The following is a 20,659-nucleotide window of genomic DNA, read 5'->3' on the forward strand; positions in this document are numbered from 1 at the left end:
TTTCAAGGTACGGTTGTGAGAATTTAATCCAAAATTGATCTCAATTCATTGGGCTCTATCAGAATGAAATTTGAAAGTGACACAAGGGGAAAATCAAAAATAAAAGAATCAGTTTAGAAAGCAAATGCTTAGCAGTGGGAACTGAGCAGAAAGGAACACGGGAACAATTACAAGGCTGTGGATTATTTTCATTTCATATATTGTATTATTTTATATGACAATGACCATATGACAATTTATATCATATCATCCTCTGTTTTTACCATCAAAACCAGTGTGCAGAGCGATCAAGAGCAGATCCTCCACCTTAATGTGAACTGAGGTTTTTACCTGATGATGAAGCCTGATGAAAAGTCCGGAGAACACCAACCCTATCATGTATCATTCTAAAGGAGGGGGGACGTGGGTGTCTGTACCGGATTCCATTGCAATCCCTCTAGTATCTGTTACAGTGAGACATTTCAAACCAGAAATGTCAACCTGCTGCTGGCACTAAATGAAAAGTCATGGGGTCAACAAAGTCAGTGGGACACAAGGAGGGATTTCCACGAGGATGTGGAGAACCAGCCAGTGTGAAAAAAGTAGCTGGCAATGGGGAGTTTTCCTCCTGGAGGAAAAACAAAACTGGTACATTCTAAGGTCAGACACCTTACATTTTAGCTTCTCCATAGCAATTTACTGTTAGCTTAACCAAGACCATGTGGCTGGGAAAAAAAAACCTGCTGCTGGGAGACTGTGGACAAAACTGTTGAACATGTTTGTTGAACAGGTGGTTTGATAAATTACCTTATTGGTCTTTTTTTTACTTTTTATTGCCCAAGTGTGTAACAAAATTCTTGTGGTATATGTGGCTGCAGGATGAAGCCTCTGGGGGCCTTGAATATCAATATCACATTTCACAGCAATGTATCCCAGACGTGTCAATGCATGCGTGGTGCTAGAGGAAATTCCAAGTGATCATCCACATCTTCAAGGTTTATGTTTGAGCGACCATTGATGAATGTCTGTACAACTCGTATAGCAATCCATCCAATATTCGTGGAAGACGTTCAGACGTTCGTCCAAGTGGTGGACGAAACCAACAAAGGTGCTCTCCGTAGACCCTCATTGCCAAACTGGCCAGGTGGTTCAACCACAATTTCTTATGTTTATAGTACATTCAGCCAAAGCAGAGTGATCATGAAGTTTGCGTAATGCATGCCAACTCCAGTGTGAAGAATACCATGGAAATGCTGCAGTTTTTGAACCAGTCAATCACTAGATCACTTGTATTGACCATTACCTACTGCACCAGATGACTTGAAAAGCTGGGATGAGGAGATTCTATGTAGACACGGTGTTTGACGAGCCACTGGAGGACAGTGCAGAGTTGGCTGTTGACTTACAGAAGCAGCTGGCTGTTGACCTTTCCGCACTGGATGAGAAGTTGCGTAACACTGAATGAGTACTGAATAACAGGGCTTAGTGAAACATGATGAAGTGTATCCAGTGCTGAGTTATGAAAAAATAATGAACATCTAATTATTATTTTGGCAGCAATCTGTTATTATAATTGTATTTATTAGTTATTTGCTCAGCAGCACAGCACTTGACTTTCACTTTTGTGTTACAGTAATACCCAAATTGTCCAGGTAGGCAGCAAGATAATTTAACCAGGTTTAGCTCAGTCAAGTGTAGTTAAAACCATTGAGAAATTTCAATCATAAACACTTAGCCTAACCCTAACCCTCAGGAGGGAAATTCCATCAACTCTTATTGCATTGGGTTAGGGCTGAATCTAACCTAAATGCTACAAGGCTATATACACTACCATTAGGGTTTCGCTGTCTTCATTTCTTTTTTTTAATTGCTTGTTGGTTTTGGGGAGGATTTGGATTTGGGTGAATGGAAAGGAATCTCACCCAGAAACAATAATGAAGGTATTACCCACTAGATCGTCTTCTACAGTAGATACAAACAAATCACAGTGAGCTAACCTTGCATGTAGAAGTTTTGAGTGCTGCGGCTTAATATAGTGAGTAAAAGACTTCCAGTTAAAATGAACTTGCTAAAACACAATCTGAGCGACCCAAAGATGATAAGGTGGCCCCTCTTAGCGCCTGCAGCTTGCTCATCAGACGAAACAGATAATGTTTAGAATCTATCAATTCAAATTTTCATTGAATTACTTCACTGGAATCTGGAGAAAAGAAAATCAGATTTGAACATGCGCTCATAATTCTCATGTACTTCTTTTTTCTCATTTCTTCGTCGAACATTTCGCACACCAAGGTTTTAGAAGCCTTGTAATTTTTATTGCCATTGACCCTGTCTTTCTGCATGAATAATATCCCATTACATCTGCAGTGACAGTTGAACTAAATCATGGCCTGACAGCCAGTGAGAAGGGAGGAAGCGACGTCCTTACTATTATCTGGGGTCAGATGGAGCTGCAGGGGTTTGGCGCACCATGGTAACTCTTTGTGAGTATGAAATGTTTATTTAGTAGTTGCCTTTGAGAGCATTTGGAATATACTGTATTTATACTGTATATATACTGTTTTGTTTTTTTGTCGTTGCAGGATCTTTACGGAAATACACAGTTTAGAGCAATTGAGACTCAGCAATCTCTTTGGCTGAAGGTATTTCTCACAAAAGTTAACCACATTCTAAGGACAAAACAATTCCACCGACATGTATATTAGTAAAACAGGTTGCACAGTGTCTGAAACATTCACCGAGCTATGACGTGTAGGAGTCCTTGGACATGCCAGAGATTATAGATGATTCTGGCTTCAGAGCATCAGGTTCCATTTTTTCAGGGGGGACACACAATTTCTAGTAGCACTCATGACAGTTTTTTTGAGTGGAGGGGGACTTTAAGCAAATACTACAGATTTCCACAAAATGTGTTGGATAGATGGGACATGGGCCAGGAAAGAGCCCATTACATTTTGGCACAGACCTAGACAAAGGGACCGATCCAGGATTTTTTTTTCACTGTCTTTTAACATTGCGAGCTAGGGTGTTTTTTTTCTTTCTCTTTGACATTTTCACCAATTTCCCAGGGAATAATGCATGAACCTTGATGAAAAAAGTAAATCAGGCATATTTAGTGGACTCGTTTCTATGAGTGTGTGCTATTTGTTGAAATAGTTTTTAAGGGGACTCCTGAGCCTTGGTGGATGTGTGAGATCTACTGAGTGACATTTTAGTTGCTTAATGTGTCTAATATAGTTGCCGCAGTAGCTTGTGTCTAACTTCACGATTTGTCTGCTCCAACCACATCCAAACTTCTGCTCACGTAGAAGTTGTGAACAAAAACTTTTAAACCTTCACGTCGAGTCACATTAAACAATACAACAGAAATACAGCTCCTCTGGGATCAAGTTAGAAAGTGGGTTATAAGTTCAGACTGTGATGATTCCAGATTGATTTAGCTGCTGGAAGAATTTCTGTAAAATGTTGTAATCTTCTGTGGCCTTCTTGTTGTCCTCCCTCTGTTTCTATCTATGTCTCCTCCCTTTATCTTGTTGCACCACTGTGTGATAGTGTCTGAGGGTTATACAGTTTTTATAAGTTTCTCATATTTTTTGTATTAAAAACAACAACATTGTGAGACCCTAAAATCTAAAGGAAGGAGGTTGTGTTCCAATGTCTGTGGAAAACTGAACCCATCATGCAAGTTTTAGAAAGATGGGGTTTTTTTGATCTTCAAAAATATGCCCTCCTTATATGGCAAGGTGTTTGATTGAAGTAAATTAATGATAATGTGGCTTGTAATTGGGGTTAGACAAAGGTTTTGACATAAATGGTCTTGTCACAGTCATAATACTTCATGTCATGGCTGATTATTAAAAGGTGGTGGTAATTAAGGCCAGGCCACATATCATAAAATTGTGTTTCACTGCTTTGATACAGATTATATGATAATATCCATCTCTTTTGTGCAAAGTAAATTAGGTTTTGTGCTTTGCTAATACACATGTGGGCATATAGATTTTTTGGATTACAAATATGTGCTGGTCACAAGTACTTGGACAGTTACACGGTTATGTTGACAGTTATAGCTGCATGGCAAGTGAAGAATGCGAAACAAAGGAACCCCTCATGACATAAGTCCACCTGTGGACGACATTTTATCATTTAGCAATCCTAAACATATGATCAAAGCAAGCCAAGAGCTTCTTAGGGTGAAGATGTAGAATAACCTTGACTGACCGAGTCAGTCACATGATCTCCGACTGGGTAGCAGTCGATGGGGAAGATCAGTTTTAAGACAGAGAGACCCCACAACAAGCAAGGGCTGAACCTGGTTGCAGTGACCACCAGGGAAAATACATCTAATGATGTATATAGGTCAAATATTTCATTGACAGCAGAGGATTTTCCACAAAATATTAAATATGATGATTTATTTTGATCTGTCTGATACTGTGCACCATGTATTTAACGGGCTGTATCGGCTCCATACTCCTTTCTGTATTGAAGTGAAACAACTTCTCGGTACAGTATGGGGAAAACACAGCTAAATATAGAAAAGCATGGCAAATACAGGAAACAAAACCAAACACAAAATTCCAGAAGATGCTAAACATAGCGGGCGTGTTCATCAATTTCTGTCATTCATGTCCATTGTGTTCTGTTTAAGGATGAAGTGTTTACTTTGTTCAAAAGGAGCCACATTGTAAAATTACCATTTCAAATTTGAATTATCGTTGAAACTGTGTTCGATTCGCTCCCAGTGTTTACTCTCTAGCGTCACCCATAGTTGGCAACAGTCTCCCAGATGCAGGTGTGTTGAAAACATGATGTCAGCCAGTGACACTGCTCAGAGATGTTTCAGCCTTTCTCTTAGCCTTCCACAAGGACGGAGTTTATATATTCATCCAGTATGACGGTTTTAGATGAATATGTATGTGTACATACGTGTTGTTTCAAGCTTGTTAAGGGTCATCATATCTCGCCTTTAGTGAACCTGTGACATGATAGTGTTAGTGTCGGTGTCAGTGTGGGTGTTTGTGTGTTTTATTTACGCATTGTCAGCACTCGTCTACCCTACCTGCCATCCGGGAGCTGATGCTATGCTTTCCTCAACGTGGTCCCTCATGAATGTAAAATTTATGTATTTCTAACTTTTAAAGAAAGTTCTCCACAGTCAAATAAGTCACACACAGCTACTCATAAGTCACAGAAACTATTTAAAAATAGAGGGGAGTGAAATATTTATGCCTTTAAGCTCATTTAAACCCAATCCTCTGATTGTGCTGCCCAGCATGCCTTCGTCACCATTTTATTTCCCTCCTCTCTCTCGCGCGTGTGCAGGCGCGCAAAATACAATCTCCTTCATCATTCCTGTTTTTCTGTTTTGAAAACATACAAATCACCTTGACGTGTTGACAAATGTCACAAGAATAACATCCAATTATTAGTGGATGAATAACATGACAGGTAATGAATGTCTGATCCTCTTCTCCAGCCCGTCAAAATGCAGCTGTATTAATGCTTCGGATTTAATGTTATTGATGAAGACATGACAGACGGCAGGACATGCCCACTCTGACACAATTTTTCACCATGTCGGTGTGTTCTCCCTTTCCCATGCCTTAACAAGCCTGTCAAGGTGCGTTAGCAACGTGTCAATCCTCGCGACAAATACCAGATAATTTGGAGGCAGCGACTGAGCACCGGGCAGCTGAACGAACTGTCAGGTTTTCGAAAAGCGCATTTTGAGCAAGCGCTGTGGTTAGTTGGAAAATAATTTGAATCACAATATGCTTTTCCCGTCTTGCAGAAAAGCGGTGAATTCGCTGTAAGTGTGTGGCAGTGTGTGAAGTTCGAAGGCTATCCCCCATGCCAGACGTGTCTCACGAGAAGATGTGTGCATCAGAATGCCGAGCAGGAGGCCATGTGGAGGTAAACGGCAGAACGGACGTGGGCCAGTTTCCTCTCAGCTTGCAGACGCACAGTGTAGGGAGGTGTAGAAGGAATGCAGAAGCAGTCACTCCCTAACACTGTGATCACTCTTCTTCCACCCCCACCCCCACCTGTAGTCCTACATTAAATTCGACCTCAACCTATTTCCTGAATCCGTCATCAGTTTTACTCTATTCATCTTCCACACACCCTGTGGTTGAGGGATGAAGCAGTTTCATGAGGCGGGCTCTGGTCGGTGCTCTGAAACCTTGAATCTTCTGGCTTTAAGTTAAACCCCATCTACACGTAGAAATTCTCAATTGTTTAATCATTTTTGGCACCTGATGTGCATGTGTGTCTGTGTGCGCGTGTGTATGTGTGTGTGTGTGTGTGTGTGTGCGTGTGTGTGCGTGTGTGTGTGTGTGAACACTTTCAAAAGAGAAAAAGAAAATAAACCACTCACTTTTTCTCTGGTGACCATCTGTGATCACTGTCACCCAGCACATGTTGGCAGTAAATAAGGAAAATGCACGTCGCAGCAATATAGATCTTTTTTTTTTTTTAAATTTGTGTTTTTCAGTGTGAAGGCTGGCAGCAGAGGTGATATCACGCCTCGTTCAGTGCTGCCCAGGTTGATTAAATTAAAATGAAATTATACACGTCCTTGTTGTTGTTATTTCAAAAGTTAAATATCTTGTGTTTTCAGCTGCGATTATCCATAGTACTGAGTGTACCAAACAAGATTGACTGACCGAAAAGAGGCATGCTTCTTGTGGCTTTCAATCCATTATTAAACTCTGCTTAGATTAATTCCAGTTTTCCACGGCTATTTGTCTACAAAGATTAAAGAAAGAAAGAAATCCAAAAATAAAAAATAAGTACATCATTGAAAAATACAAAATGACACCACATACAGTAAACACCATTCAAGGTGCCTTTAGAACAGACTAGCTTCACCTCACAGGCTCTCTTTAGTATTCCCCTCCTCGGCCTGTGTTTTTGATAAGGCACATTGCCATTCAGGGGTCCTGTCTCAGGGGCTTGTTTCTACACACAACTTTAATGGGTTGGAGGGTGAAAAAACAACATAATGATATTTAGAATATGAATTTGAATAAGATGGAACAAGCCAATTAAAGATGTGGTATGTCTCAGTTGGCATGCATAAGTGGCTCTGACTGAATGGAAAAGAGGATGAAAAAAAAAAGAAGCACTGCAAGTTTCTCTTGTTGACTTTTTATTTAAAGCTTGAAATACTGTAAGCCAGTTGTGGGGCTACTGTAGAGGTAAAGGTCCGTTGTATTCGTGAGATCTGTTAATTATTCCATTATTGCTGAGCTGCTTCACCTCCAATCATTTATTTTAGACCCATAATAACTGATTATAATTGTGTTTAATGTCTTGAGCTTAAAGCTCAGTTCCAGTGAGTCCTTTTTCAGCCTTAAAGAATCACATTTATATACCAACAATTTGTCTTCCCATCTTTTTTCTGGTGCCAAAAACGAATAAGTAAAGAAAAACCCAAAAACTTTTTACTGTTTATGTTAATAGAAAACATAATTCGAGTGGCATTGCATTTCTTCCAAATGTATTTGCTGTTATATAAACTTCTAGGAGACAGAGTTGTCCATTGTTTTAGTTTTGGCCATCGTTCCTATTGGCAATGATAACGTTGTGCTCAGTGGGAACATAGCAACTCGCCCCTTCAGACTTTGTTTTAGCCATGTTGCGGTGTTCTCAGATTCTCCAATTTTACTTAGGTGATAGAAATGTTGTCCAAAGCTACAAATATCCATTCCAGCAATTGTTGATTCCCAATGTCACTGCATGCAACTTCAACCTGTGTCACTTTTACTTGTTACCAAACAACTTTTTATAGAGTAGTGGGCAAAGTGTGCAGCCAAAAATATTGTGCCTGTCAGTACATCTATTTAGTCAGTGTGTGTGTTTGTGTGTGTGTTACACTTGTGTATGTGTACAGTATGTGAGTAGGAGGGCAGGTCACTTGTGTCCCCTCCGGCTTCTTTAACCAGAAAAGCCTCCAGCTTATTAGTGTCATACAAGAGAAGTAGAGAAGAAGGGATATGGCTCACCAAAGAGATAGAGGTGTGGGTGCATGTCATTCTCGTTTTCAGCTGCTACATATTCAGCAGGGAGAGCAGGGCAGGGCAGCAGCGGTGAACTCCACTCGGTGTGTATAATGAAATAAAATGAGGGTACCGGTAACAAGAGGTAATGCAGAAAAGAGAGAGGCTGCAGGATAATCCTCTTGGAAACTACCTTTGGGCAGCTAAATGTGTTCATTGTTACAATGATTACATCTGATTTATATATTTTTTTTAAAAGAGAAGAAAGGGAAGAATGGGAAAAGACACAGCAGTAACAGCGAGAGACAGCTGGTGTTAAAGGGGCGAAATCGAAAGCATAGTGATAGCACAGTCACAAACAGGCAGCGATGCATGAGGAGGGAGAGAAAGAGATGAAAGAGAGGTAAGGTCCTCATACCGTCTATTGGTTTCTCCCCTTTTCCTGCCCCTCCTACTCAACCTCAGGCCCATTAAATTCACTTTAACGTTCGCTACATCTGTAATGTGGCATCTCAGAACCCCTTCCACCCCTCCTCTGGGACACCAGGGTAATCTCTGCTAAGCCTTCAGGAGAGAGGGATTTTATTCCTCCACTGACAGATAGAGAGAGAGACGGAGCGAGGGAGAGGGGGGAAAGAGAGCTGGCTACCGGAGGATAACGACATACATAATGAGTTGGCTGTCAAAATATTTTTTCCTCTTCTTCCTCGTGTCACTGTTCCTCAACTTCCTCAACCAGCTGCTTAATCATTTGACAGTTGCCTTTGCACTTGCTTAATATCACATTAAATGGACTGTACTGCATGGCAATTATTTAGTGGTACTCTATGTGTGTTTGTGACTGACTGACCCCAGATCATACACTTACATCAGTAGCTTTGTAGATGCCTTTGCCTTCACAATGTTAAAAGAATGTGGCAATATGCGTCCCGGACCATCTCTGAGCTCGGTCTGAATGATGGGATCTAAAATGTGTCCTCAATGCATCTTGGGTTTGGTCACACCTGAATACCATTTTGCCAAATAGTTTAAACGAGGAACTTCTAATAAAAGTCCAAATGTAATGATCTGAATAGGAGGACTGAGTTAAAAAAAAGGAGTCATGTTTTTGTGGTTTTCTAAGACTTTTATATTGCGACACTTTGGAAAATGAGGGAAATTATAGAATAAAATCGCCAACCATGCATGTCAGCTCGCTCTGGGCCATTTCAAAGCATGTACCATGAAGGTCAGAAAATGGGTGCACTCCGAATTTAGGGGCAGCTGGCTTGACAGAAAACCTCACTGTGTATCTGTTCTCTGGTGGAGGCACAGAAAACAGTGAGCTCTACAGTATCCGACTTTAATGTCAGCTCCTACTTTTTTTCCAAAGCACAACCTTTCATTTTCCGCCCTCTTCTGAACCCCGGAGCTAAATGTAAGGCACAAATAAATGTAGGCACAAATAAATGTAGGCACAAATAAATGTAGGCACAAATCCGATACCTGTCTGTTCATTTCGGATGTTGTTTTTGTCCCTCGGGGAATCGGTTACACCATTAAGTGTATTACAATTTTGGAAAGAGCATATGTGTCTCAACAACACAACAAGCCTCAAACATTCTTTAAAAGCGGCATTCTGCAACTTTTCATTTAAAAAAAAAAGGCTCTGGACTAAACAGAAAAGAAAATACAGAAAAACAAGCAAAAATAGTCATCGCCATTTTGCAAACTTTGACTTATGTGTGCCCATATCTTTGCAGAGAAGAGCGTGGTCAGGTTGACGTCAGGTCAACACAGCAACTGTTTGATGTTGACACGCTCGACAAAAAACATAACTCTTACTACCACTGAGCAATGTCATTGGTAAGAGCCGGTAGACACCCTGAGTGCCGGCAAGACAGACATGCTGGGAAAAGTGCCCTACCTTTGTGGTCGAACACAGACTGACAGGAGGAAGCAGATGATAATACCAGAGGCAGGGGGAGCCAACGGGACAGGTGGGAGTGAATAAAGCCCAATTATGAGGGTGTGTGCGGGGAGCAGCCGGCATGGGGAAGACACTCAGTTTTTACATTCCTATCTCCAGCTTTATGGGAAAGTACATTCAAGCACCAGGGACATTGGTTGCATACTTTTGTATGTGACAACAGCTTGCACCACGTTCACAATGTCCTGAGGGCCTGGAGACTTGGAGTACATACTACAGGCCAAAAGCAACCCTAATGCGTATTCCCCCCATCAGATGACATTCAGAAAGATGTTTTTCTTTGACCTCCCGTAGATGAAACAAAGTCTTAAGTTAACAGAATAACAGCGGTGGCAAGAGCATGTGGGCTTAATGCACAGTTTAAGGTTGGTGCCACTCATAATTTTCTCAGATGCGGTTTCTTGTCCGGAGCGGATGGTGGTGGTGGCGACTTGCCAGGAATTTTGTTGAACAACCGAGAAGGAAGAGTGTGCTAGTTAAACAGAGAAATATACAGACGGCAATAAATGCACACACGAGCCAGAAAATACGAACAATGCAATAAAGTTTCAATGTTCCCCACAGTGTATTATACAAGCGTGCAAACTCCAGAAACCACACAAAGGAATACTGTACCCCCAACCCCTGAGTCGACCGCTCAGTCTCAGTCAACAGGTCTCTATTCAGGAAGTTGCGTATAGAGCCGCGGATTCATTTTTGTTCGCCTAAAAGTCAGTCGAAGTGGTACCTCCTGTCCGGTTTGCAGCTGTGTTGTGTGCACAGGGTGGGTCAACACTCCTTACCACGGCTAGCAGAAGAAGAAAAAAGTATTGGAATTACTATAACAGCTGATTTATATTTAGCAGCATCTCTTCCATAGAGCTCTCTCAGCTGACTTCAACAGTTCCGTCATCTTAACCATCAACCTGTTTTATAGACTAAGAGAATAAAATGTGGGCCAATGTCTTTATTGAATGGTCAATTGCAAGGAAATGTGTTTTATTGTATGGTTGTTGCCCATAAGCTAAATTTGAAAACTTTTTGAAGGAGTTTAATTGTGCTGATTACTTTAAAAAAAAGTAGGCTATTATATGGCTATTTAAAAACAGATGTTGTTCTATTCGCCATTATTCTAGTAATATTAATGGCCACATTGTCATTGTCAAAGAAAGTCTAGCATATATGTTTGCTGGAGGCGTATTATTCCCATATCCCTCTGAGGGGAGAACGCATTTCCTCATAATGACCAACTCGTGGGACTTGTCCGGCTTCGGCGGCTCGCGGGCGTCTCCTTGTTGGCCAGCTAAGTCAGTGGCTTATGAATTTAGCCTACAGAAGATGAAAATGGCAAGATTGTTACTTTATTAGAATTCACAACAACCAGTGTGTGTAAGATAGAATTTCTCTGACCTCATTTAGGAGCAGGATTTTCCATTAGTCAAGTGTTGTTGCTGCTTGCTTAACCAAGGGGAAAATGGGTTTTTAAAACTGCCACTCTTGAATATGTTCACTGTGTGTGTGTGTATGTGTGTGTGTGTGTGTGTGTGTGCGTGAGAGAGAGAGAGAGAGAGAGAGAGATCGTGGGCATCTCTGAGATGACTGCAGTGTGAGTTTGTGAGTACAGGTATGGGCTGCATGGCAGTGCACAGTGCAAGAGGGCTTTGTCTATTGGATTTAATGCTGACAGTGGGGTTCAGCGGCAGGATTTGACAGTCATCACATTCCCAGTTCAAGGTATAGAGCCGGTTCTGTGTCGGAAAGTTTGAATTATTTTCACAGCCTGTCGTGGAGCCTGCTGTTTCAAGAAAGTCTGAGTCAATGAAATCCCTGTCTCGGAGAGAAGCGGATGCATAGGCGGTAACAATATTCAAGATTGTGACAACATCTGGATGAGTCTTTGAAGTTTATCTTTTGTTCTCTGTGGTTATACGTCACCATGGTTCACCACGAACCTGCCAGCTACATTCTGCTCCTACAGCGTAGGTGTTTCAGACACTCGTAGGTCATTAGTAAACCAAGACTTGTGGACATAAGTCAAACATGCTTCTTGGGGGAGGGCTTAGGACACAGACACCAATCATCTCTCCCGTGCCCAATAGGGACATATATTGTGGCAGAGAACAAAACAAAATTAAAGAAGGAGCAGAGTGTGCTGTATATACACATACTACACATGGTGGTTGTTGCTGTATATGCAAACTAGAACAAAGGATTACAGCAAGGATGAGACAAGCGAATGGCTGTCGAGGGGGACCGAGCCACCAACACAAACTCGCACTCCATTCAAGGCGAGCATCATTTCGAGTCTCAGTCTCACTGGAACAATTAGCGTGTGAAGCAAGGCTGAGCTCCTGTCAGCGCATCTTCACCGAAGATTAATTAATTCCACTTTAGTCTATCAGGACTGCAGCGCGGAAATAAGGAGGGCTGTAAATGAGAAAGAACATCATTTTTTCACAACATCACGACAACTATAATCAACTTCCGATGCAGCTGGGTCACTGCAGTGCGACTGAAATATGGCACCGAAGGCAGGTGATTGTCAACCTGGTCTTCATCGACACAAATAAACATAAAAGAAAGGAATATCTAATGAATCCAATCTCCAATACTAGAATAATTACAAACATTCCTAGATGATTATTTTTATTAAAAATGTTCCCATATATCTAAATGTATGGTCTGAAGTTGTATGTATGTTTAATGTTTCCGTTGTGTACATCGTGTTTCACTGTGAATTCATGAGGGACACTCTGTTCAAGGGGCTACATTGTTTCCCCAACGCCAAACTGCTTCAATCCCTGTGCACGACTGTCAAAGCATGTGCACTGTACAAATACATTGGTATTTCATTTAGTTGCATTGAGAAGAAATGTAATTTTCAATCCATCCTTATGTGAAAAGTTCACTTGCTTATGCGATGCAGGGTTTTTTCGTCTTTTGCCTTAAGGCATTTCGGCAAAGTTTGCTCAACTTTTTTTCTTCTGTCTCTGTCTTTGTATCTGAAATGAAAGCGAGCATGGACTTTTCTCAGTATCCTGGGATCGTCTGTGTAAGTCTTTTGTACTTCTCAAGCGGCCCTCATCGTCCCCGCCCCTCTCCCCTCTCGAAAGCCCTTGTGGCTTGTACAGTAGTGTGTGTGTGTGTGTGTGTGTGCGTGTGTGCGTGTGTGTGCGTGTGTGCGTGTGTGTCGCTGCAGTATTTTTAGAACTCGTGGAGCCCCTCCAGCTAGATGGTCTACCTGTCCCTGGGGACAGCATCCACTTAAAGTAATTATTCATTTATTTACTTTCTTATTAAGGCAGAGGAACAGATGTGTTAACCATTTACTGTGGAATCTATTTATTTCCCTGGTATTGTTCTCTTTTTAGGTAAAATCTGGTTCAGCCCAATCAGCCAACAATTGTCCTACGGCGTAATGGAGTTCAAGGCAGATGGAGACCTACTTATTGCTCATTTTGAACTGAAGGATTTGTACAGTGAATTGAATGATGGTCTCTCCCATTAAGGAGAAGAATTTGGTTTAATGGTTTATTTTTGTAATAAAAAATATCCATATCTGCCTCTTTCTGTGGCTGTAAGACAACTCCGGTAACTCAACAGACCTGTATATACAGTATGCTCATATACAGTGTACACACTTATGCTTCATTTAACGGATTTCAACTTATTGTTGCCATAGAAACACATTCAGATATAGTGCACTAGGTTGTATTCATGGAACGAATACAGTAAACTCACCATTCAATCATATCAGTATTCTGTGTCCTAGTAAGAGGATGTATGCTGAGCTTTTTACGCAGAGTTATGTGTGTGTTAAGTAGGTTGTGGGAAAGCTGTAGGTTCAGTTCTTGGAGAAATTTGGAGAAATTTAAATCCGATTCTGTTCCACACAGGCTGGAAGAACAATGCCAAAAGGGAAAACTGATAAGAAAACACATGGTCTGAAGAGGAAAGGCATGTGGTCTGAACGGTGTGTGTATTCCCCAGAGGTCACTAACACCAAAGTCAGGAGGAAGAGGCTGTGGGCTGGGTTACAGGACAGGGGCTGAATAATGGAGAGGAGAATCTTGACATTTAACGACAAAGAAAGATTAGACATTGGATGATGAAGCAGTCTGCCGGCAGGTCAACAATGTGTAAAGTTGTGCTTTAGAGTCCATCACAGTCCCGGAAAATAAATGAGAGTTCTGAGGTGTTCTCATTGTTGAAGGTGACATAACCTGCAGTGTGTTAATTCATAACTTGGCACGGACGCTGAACAGCTGGGCTGTGCGATTACAGAACATTTTCTGGAAGATTATAGGAATAACAAGAAAGCCCAAGTGGCACCGTTAGAATATGGACAACTTTGTCCACGCACTGGGACTGAAGAGACACTTTTATCAAAATAACAATAGTTTGATCTTTCTAAATCTGAGGCTTTTTCTTCAAGTGAATAATTCACTCCAAATGTTAGGTTAGCGGACACTAGGAACTTAGTGAGAAACATATATTTTGTTGAGACAAGGCACATGTAGTTGGATTGTGAGAATAAACGAAAGAATTGTCTGTGACACATACAGGTTTCTGGCCTAAGGCTACATTAGTTTTAGAATTAGAAAGCATCATTTTTACTTGTTTACGCCGCCCGTCCACACCACACCTGACTTATCAAGCTTCTAAAAATGAGGCTTTTAGGAACACTTCTGGTCCCCTTCTCTTTCGATATCTCCGGGTTTGCTTTTTAGTCTGGATGCATAGAAACAGAGAATTTTTAGAAACACCCACAAATGGTTCCTGACTGGGTCTCATCAGTCACACTGTATCCTTCTCTAATCCATCATAATCCTAGCGTGTCAATTTTACCGATGTGATATGCGTTTTCTGGTGTTAGAATGGACAGAGATTATGTCTAATATGGCGTTAAAATGCTTGTCTTGATGGAAATCAAAAATGACATGGGGATGTAACCTAGGACTCCGAACTTCTTCCTTATTCTCAAACAGCTTGACAAAAAGGAAGAAGAAAAAAAAAGGGTTCCGTTTCAGGGTGGACCTCTTTTGTACTTACTCGTTTTTTATCAATGCAAAATCTCATCATTGTATGAACGTTTCTAAAGCTCCTTCGGTGAGAAGAAAGAAAAGAAATCTCCTGACGGTCAGCCATGCAGACAGGCTTCCGACGCGGTGTGTGTGTATGCACATCTGTGTGTTTTGTACCTAATGTTGTCAGGTTGTTGCCCTGGGCGAATTATTAAACAGCAATCCTGGTGCCTCAGGCCACAGTAAGACCTTTACTGTCTCCCTATGCAGCCAGGGGACTCTGTGTGTGTGTGTGTGTGTGTGTGTGTGTGTGTGTATGTGTGTGTCTGTCGATCTTTGTACATGTGAAATGTGTCAACAGTGTGTTTCCATTTGTGATATACCGAGGAATTGTCACACAATACAGCATGATATATGCAGGAGGAAAAAAAGAGAAGAGGAAGCCGCCATGAATAGAGAAATGTGTGGGTTGTGTTTTCACAAAGTTGTCTCTGGAGGTGTTTTTGCTCTTTGCTCTTTGTTTGTCTTTGTCAAGTGGTTAATACTTTTTTTTTAACGTTTTTTTGCCCACCTCACTTCAAAGTCTTCCTAGATTTGTACATCACTTTTGGGAAGTGGTGATAAGTCTCCTCTATATCACAGTATTTCAGCAATGTGTCCATTGTGTGGCGGTCCGCTATGGGCACATTAAACCTATTGTATGGCCCCTTAAGCTATGTTAACAAGTTCACAGTGCAACTCAAAGTGAATGGGCTGGAGGGTGGATATACAGTATGTGTGTGCTTGCATTGAAAGAGCGGCCCTACCGTGTGTGTGTGTGTGTGTGTGTGTGTGTGTGTGTGTGTGTGTTTTCCACTAGCCTGTAGTAAAGGCTGTGAAATTGTTTGGGGCAGAACTATTTACTAGACTGCTGTGTGTGCGCGTGTGTGCCCTCCACAAACCGTCCCATACCTAAATGCTATTGCTCAAGCCAGAGATTACTCTCTTTATATCCCCATTACCAGCTGCTTTCTCACTCTCTCTGCCTCTCCGCCTGCCTCATATTCATTGTCGTCTCTCCGTCCGCCGTCTGCTTTCATACGTCTTCCTCTTTTCGCTATGTATCGCTCTCTTTTAATTCTCTGCTTCTCTTGGGAAGCACTGGAGTCGGGGAAGGGCTTAAACATCGGGGGATATGGGGTGATATTGCATTTTGACACGCCTCATATTATTTCCCCTTCAATTTCACCGCTTGGCGAGGAATGTGGGAATTTCCTGCCCCCAGCATCTCCTCCCCTCACCCTCTCTCCTTATCTTCTTGTCATAATGTGTTGCATGCGGGAAGACATTGTGGCAGGACAGATTGCACTATGCCTTCCAATTCGTTATATATATATATATATATATATATATATATATAAAAATTTCATTTATCGACTGACCTCTGTACAACAGAAGTGAGCTACAACTGCATAAAGGGGCCGGAGACGAAAAGTAGAGGACGAGGAGTCAGAGAGAGATTATTCATGACTAACTGATGCTGCACTGCATGGCCAGTGAGAAAAGGGTCAATTTTCCAAGTTAAAATGCAGCTCCCTTTCACATTGGCCCAAGCTCCAAATCAATTTACTAGTCATTGATCATTTAGTTTCCCTCAGTCCCGGGAAGCACATGCGCCCTTAGATTCCACTGAAATAAAGCATCTATTTTAGTGGACTTTCAAGAACGAGACAGGTTTTCTTTAAAAACAGCAGTGTTGTTGTTTTTTTGGGGGGGGGGGGTGTTTCAAATGGTAGCAGAACCATGACCGTGAAACCTCTCTGTGATTTTCTTTCCTTTACGTTAATTAGCCTTGCTCAGAACAGGGGCGAGTTGAGAGTGGCTCAGGAAATAAATTGATGAATGAATTCAGGATTATTAAGGCAAAAAAACACACAGAGTCCATTCTCTGAGATCACTGAACTACCCCGACGAACTGGTGCCTGTTGTGTCGGTAGCGTAACTTAAAGTGCTACCGACTGACCTGACCTACACCGGGATGAATCAGGTGCACATTACGGTCACTGGAGTTCACTGACACGTTTCCAGCACTTAATGGCTTTTGAATTTGTATTTTGGAGTTTATGTTTCATGGCACACTTAAAAAAAATTTAAACTAAATATCTGCAAACGTTATGGTATAGAAATAATAGCATACTCTTGCATGTGATCTGGTTGAAAACATTTGGGCAGCTGATAATCTGTTGCTAAATCCGATGATTTCTTTATTCCTATGCATTTGGTGTATTTCCATGTGCATTCTTAAGTGGCAGTGTGTTGAGCTCTCAGGGCCAAAGTAGAGTGGTCATGTTCCGACCCGCTTCACTTCCACTGACCTGCCTCTCTCTCGCCGTCCACCAGGTGCCCTTGGACCCCTCCATCCTTCCCCCATCACCGCACCCATCCACACACCGGTTTCCACCTCTCAGCAGCCGCGCAGTCACCTGCACCTCAAGCAGCCTTGGCTGCCCTACTTATATACCGTTTCGCTTTCTTTCCTCTTTCTCACGGTGTCTGCGTTTCAAGCTGCTGGTGCGCTAGTTCATGGTCCCTCATGTTTTCCCCGTGTTACTGCTCCGGTTTGTAGTTGTTCCTATTGCCTCTGTCTGTCTGACTGTCTGTGTGCCCGTCTACCAGCTTGCCATCCCATCCGCCTGTCCTTCTAACACTGTTACAAGATAAGGTCATCTTTAGGCTCTTTGCGCCTGCTGCAGCTTCCGGGGGTGCGTGTGCATGAGATCACTCATTCAACATTATTATGGATCTGAATAGTCAAATTGTACACGTGCAGGGAAACGCTTGCTGCAGAGCGTCTTCACTCAAACAGTGTTGCCATTTAAACGAGACGAACACAAGCTGTTTGTTTGTTTGCTCCACAGTTCTCTCCTATAGGTGATCATTCATGTAAATACACTGATATCTGGCAAAACATTTTGAATTAACTGCAAACATCCCCTGCAGTTTGTGATGTGTAAAGTGTTTGTCTGACTTCAAAAAAAAAGATGAAGAAAATGATGTCTATTTTCACCTGGGAGAAAATAGTCAGATAGCAGCTAAAAGTCGTTTTAAACCCCTATGGAACACACAGTGGCTCACTAAGCACCTTGTTTTTCTAGCCTTCACCGGGCCCGTCTCATTTTAATGAAAATCAAAAAAGGACGGTGCAAACTGTTGCACTGCGCCGTTCAATAAGTGCCAATCGCCTGGTGGTATTCTATTTTCAGAAAGAAAGACTTTAGGAATCAGGGGAAGCTTGCCAATTCTGGTCTTTGCATTGTTATACTGTTTACGGGTGTTAATAGCCACATTGGTTATCCACCTGGGGTGCAAATAGCATTGTTGGCTATGGAAAAGTGCAAACGGCAACTGCCTTAAAACACAACCCACCCTATTATGCCCGATCACCAGTGTGTTATGTGAACAATTTGGGTTGATTCTGTGTGACACTGGTAACCTAGTGGGGAATAATGTGCCAATTATTCCTGCTTGCGAAGCACCTGCACCGCTCTGAACTACAGACCCCACTGTGAATTTGTGATTAATGACTGGACATCAGATAATTTACAGCAGATTAAAAAACCTCCCTCTCTCTCTGCTGTCCTGTCTACTTGCCTCTCTTGACTGTTTGACAGGCAGATGTTTGGTCTACGAGGTGAGGAGGTGACCCCGCTGGGAGCCCTCTCCCCAGTAATTGACTGTCACACACAGCTTCCCAAAGTTGGAAAATCAGATTTTTTGGCATCCGTGACCATGTGGAGGGAGGGGGGGTTGGGGGGGGGGGGGGGTTGTAAGGCCAGGGATAATGTGGCAGGGTGAAGGCTTTAACTGCAGGTGTTAGTGTGTGTGCTTAACCTCTTCCTCGCACTGTCTGTGCCTCCCTCATTTACAGTATCTACCTCTCCGCCTGTTTTTCTTTCACTCTTACTGTAACCTGCTCTCGATCTGGTACTCAGTCTTGCTGTGCACACAGCTCAATCTCCTTATTGCTTCCAGTGGTCACCATAGCGTTGTCAACAAGCAGCTCATATATCCTCCTTCCTTGACTCCTCCATCACATTTCCCCTGCACTCATCTTTTAAGCACTACTCGTTGCTGATCTCTTCCCTGGATATTATGGATTGCCGAAAAGAAACTCGCTCATCACATTAAAATACATATATTGTCAAGCTTCAGGATGTTATTAATAAATTCACGTTAAAATGAATCAAAAATAACGGGCAAGGCAGGCTGATTGGGAATAAGTAGCTTTTTTTTTTACAACAATTACACTTTACCACCACACATGCTCAGTTTAAAAGATAAATACCCTTAAACAATCACTGCAAACCATGCATTAATATGTATGATGCCATAAACAGTTTTATGTAGGTGAGAAATATAATGCACAGTTGCTAAAAGATATCAAAATTATTGATTAACACACAAAATACACTTAAAAAATATGACAAAACTGTGGCCCTACTACCCTGTGGCCCATAAATAAAAAAGTACATCAATTGTACATTGGGGATGGATACTGTGTGATTGACAGCTTGTACTTCCCAATGGGTGAAGGCTGCAGATGTAGGTGGACATGCAGTAGATGAACTCTCAGTGAGATCCACCCCCCGCTACTCCAATATGGTTTCTTCTGGTTCCAAAAAAAAACGCTGTTTGAAAATGTTAAACGAATGGCAGTTCACAAACCAATGGGTGACACCACTGTGGGGTTGCCACTTGGGAGGTACAAAGAATTAGTGACTTGTGCTCTAAATCCAGAAATGCAACAAATACAAAAACACATGCAAATATAGAGAGAACACATGCAAGAAGACTTCCTGCTCCGGGGCACAAGTGGGAGTTATGGGCTTGATTCGGATAAACAGCAAGGTTACACAATTATTCCTACAGTATGTTGTGGCATCAGAGGTACTGAGTTCTTTCAAGTACATTATAGCATTATAAACCCATAGGCAGGAGTCAAGTATAAACGTGTAGACTATAAGAGAGGAGTTTGTAGTAATAAAGCCTGCTGAGGCTCAGGCATGCTTCTGAAAAGCATGAAGAACCGCACTCAGGTTTGTGTCCAGTGTTGTGCTCCGTGGAGATAAATACATCTTAATAATTACATATTGCCTTGCCTGTGGCCTCGCTTCAAACAACAAGAATCTGTTTTATTATTAACATCCAGTAAGTTGTGTTTTTGATGTAGTTAATTAGTGACCAACCAGGGCATATCAGAGGCTGTATCCATGCTCCAATGCATTAAGTGCTTTATCTAGTTTTACAATTTTATTTTGTCTACTTTCTCTAAATGACACCACAACTTACAAAATGAACATCATACTTTATGGAAGAAGACTTTAAACTAGAGATTGAGACCATAAACTTAATGTTTACTGACGTTATAAATCAAGTGAGAATAAGATAATTTTCTATTTCTATAGAAACTGACTTCTTTTTGCAACTAGTGGAGTCGCCCTCTGCTTGCTGGGAATACAGGTCTCGGGCACTTCCGCATTGGCTTCATTTTCAGGACCACATGATTAGGTTCATTTTTACAAACAGTCTATGAATAAATGACAGGATGGTTGCATCATTATTTAAAGAAACACTTACCTTTGAGTGGTACCAGTTGCACTGCCAAGAGCATCCATCCACCATGACCCCACTAAGACTTTGTGTTGGGAGAGCAATACACTTTTGTC

Source organism: Scophthalmus maximus, chromosome 2 (genome assembly GCF_022379125.1).
Source record: "Scophthalmus maximus strain ysfricsl-2021 chromosome 2, ASM2237912v1, whole genome shotgun sequence".
NCBI classification, from domain to species: Eukaryota; Metazoa; Chordata; class Actinopteri; order Pleuronectiformes; family Scophthalmidae; genus Scophthalmus; species Scophthalmus maximus.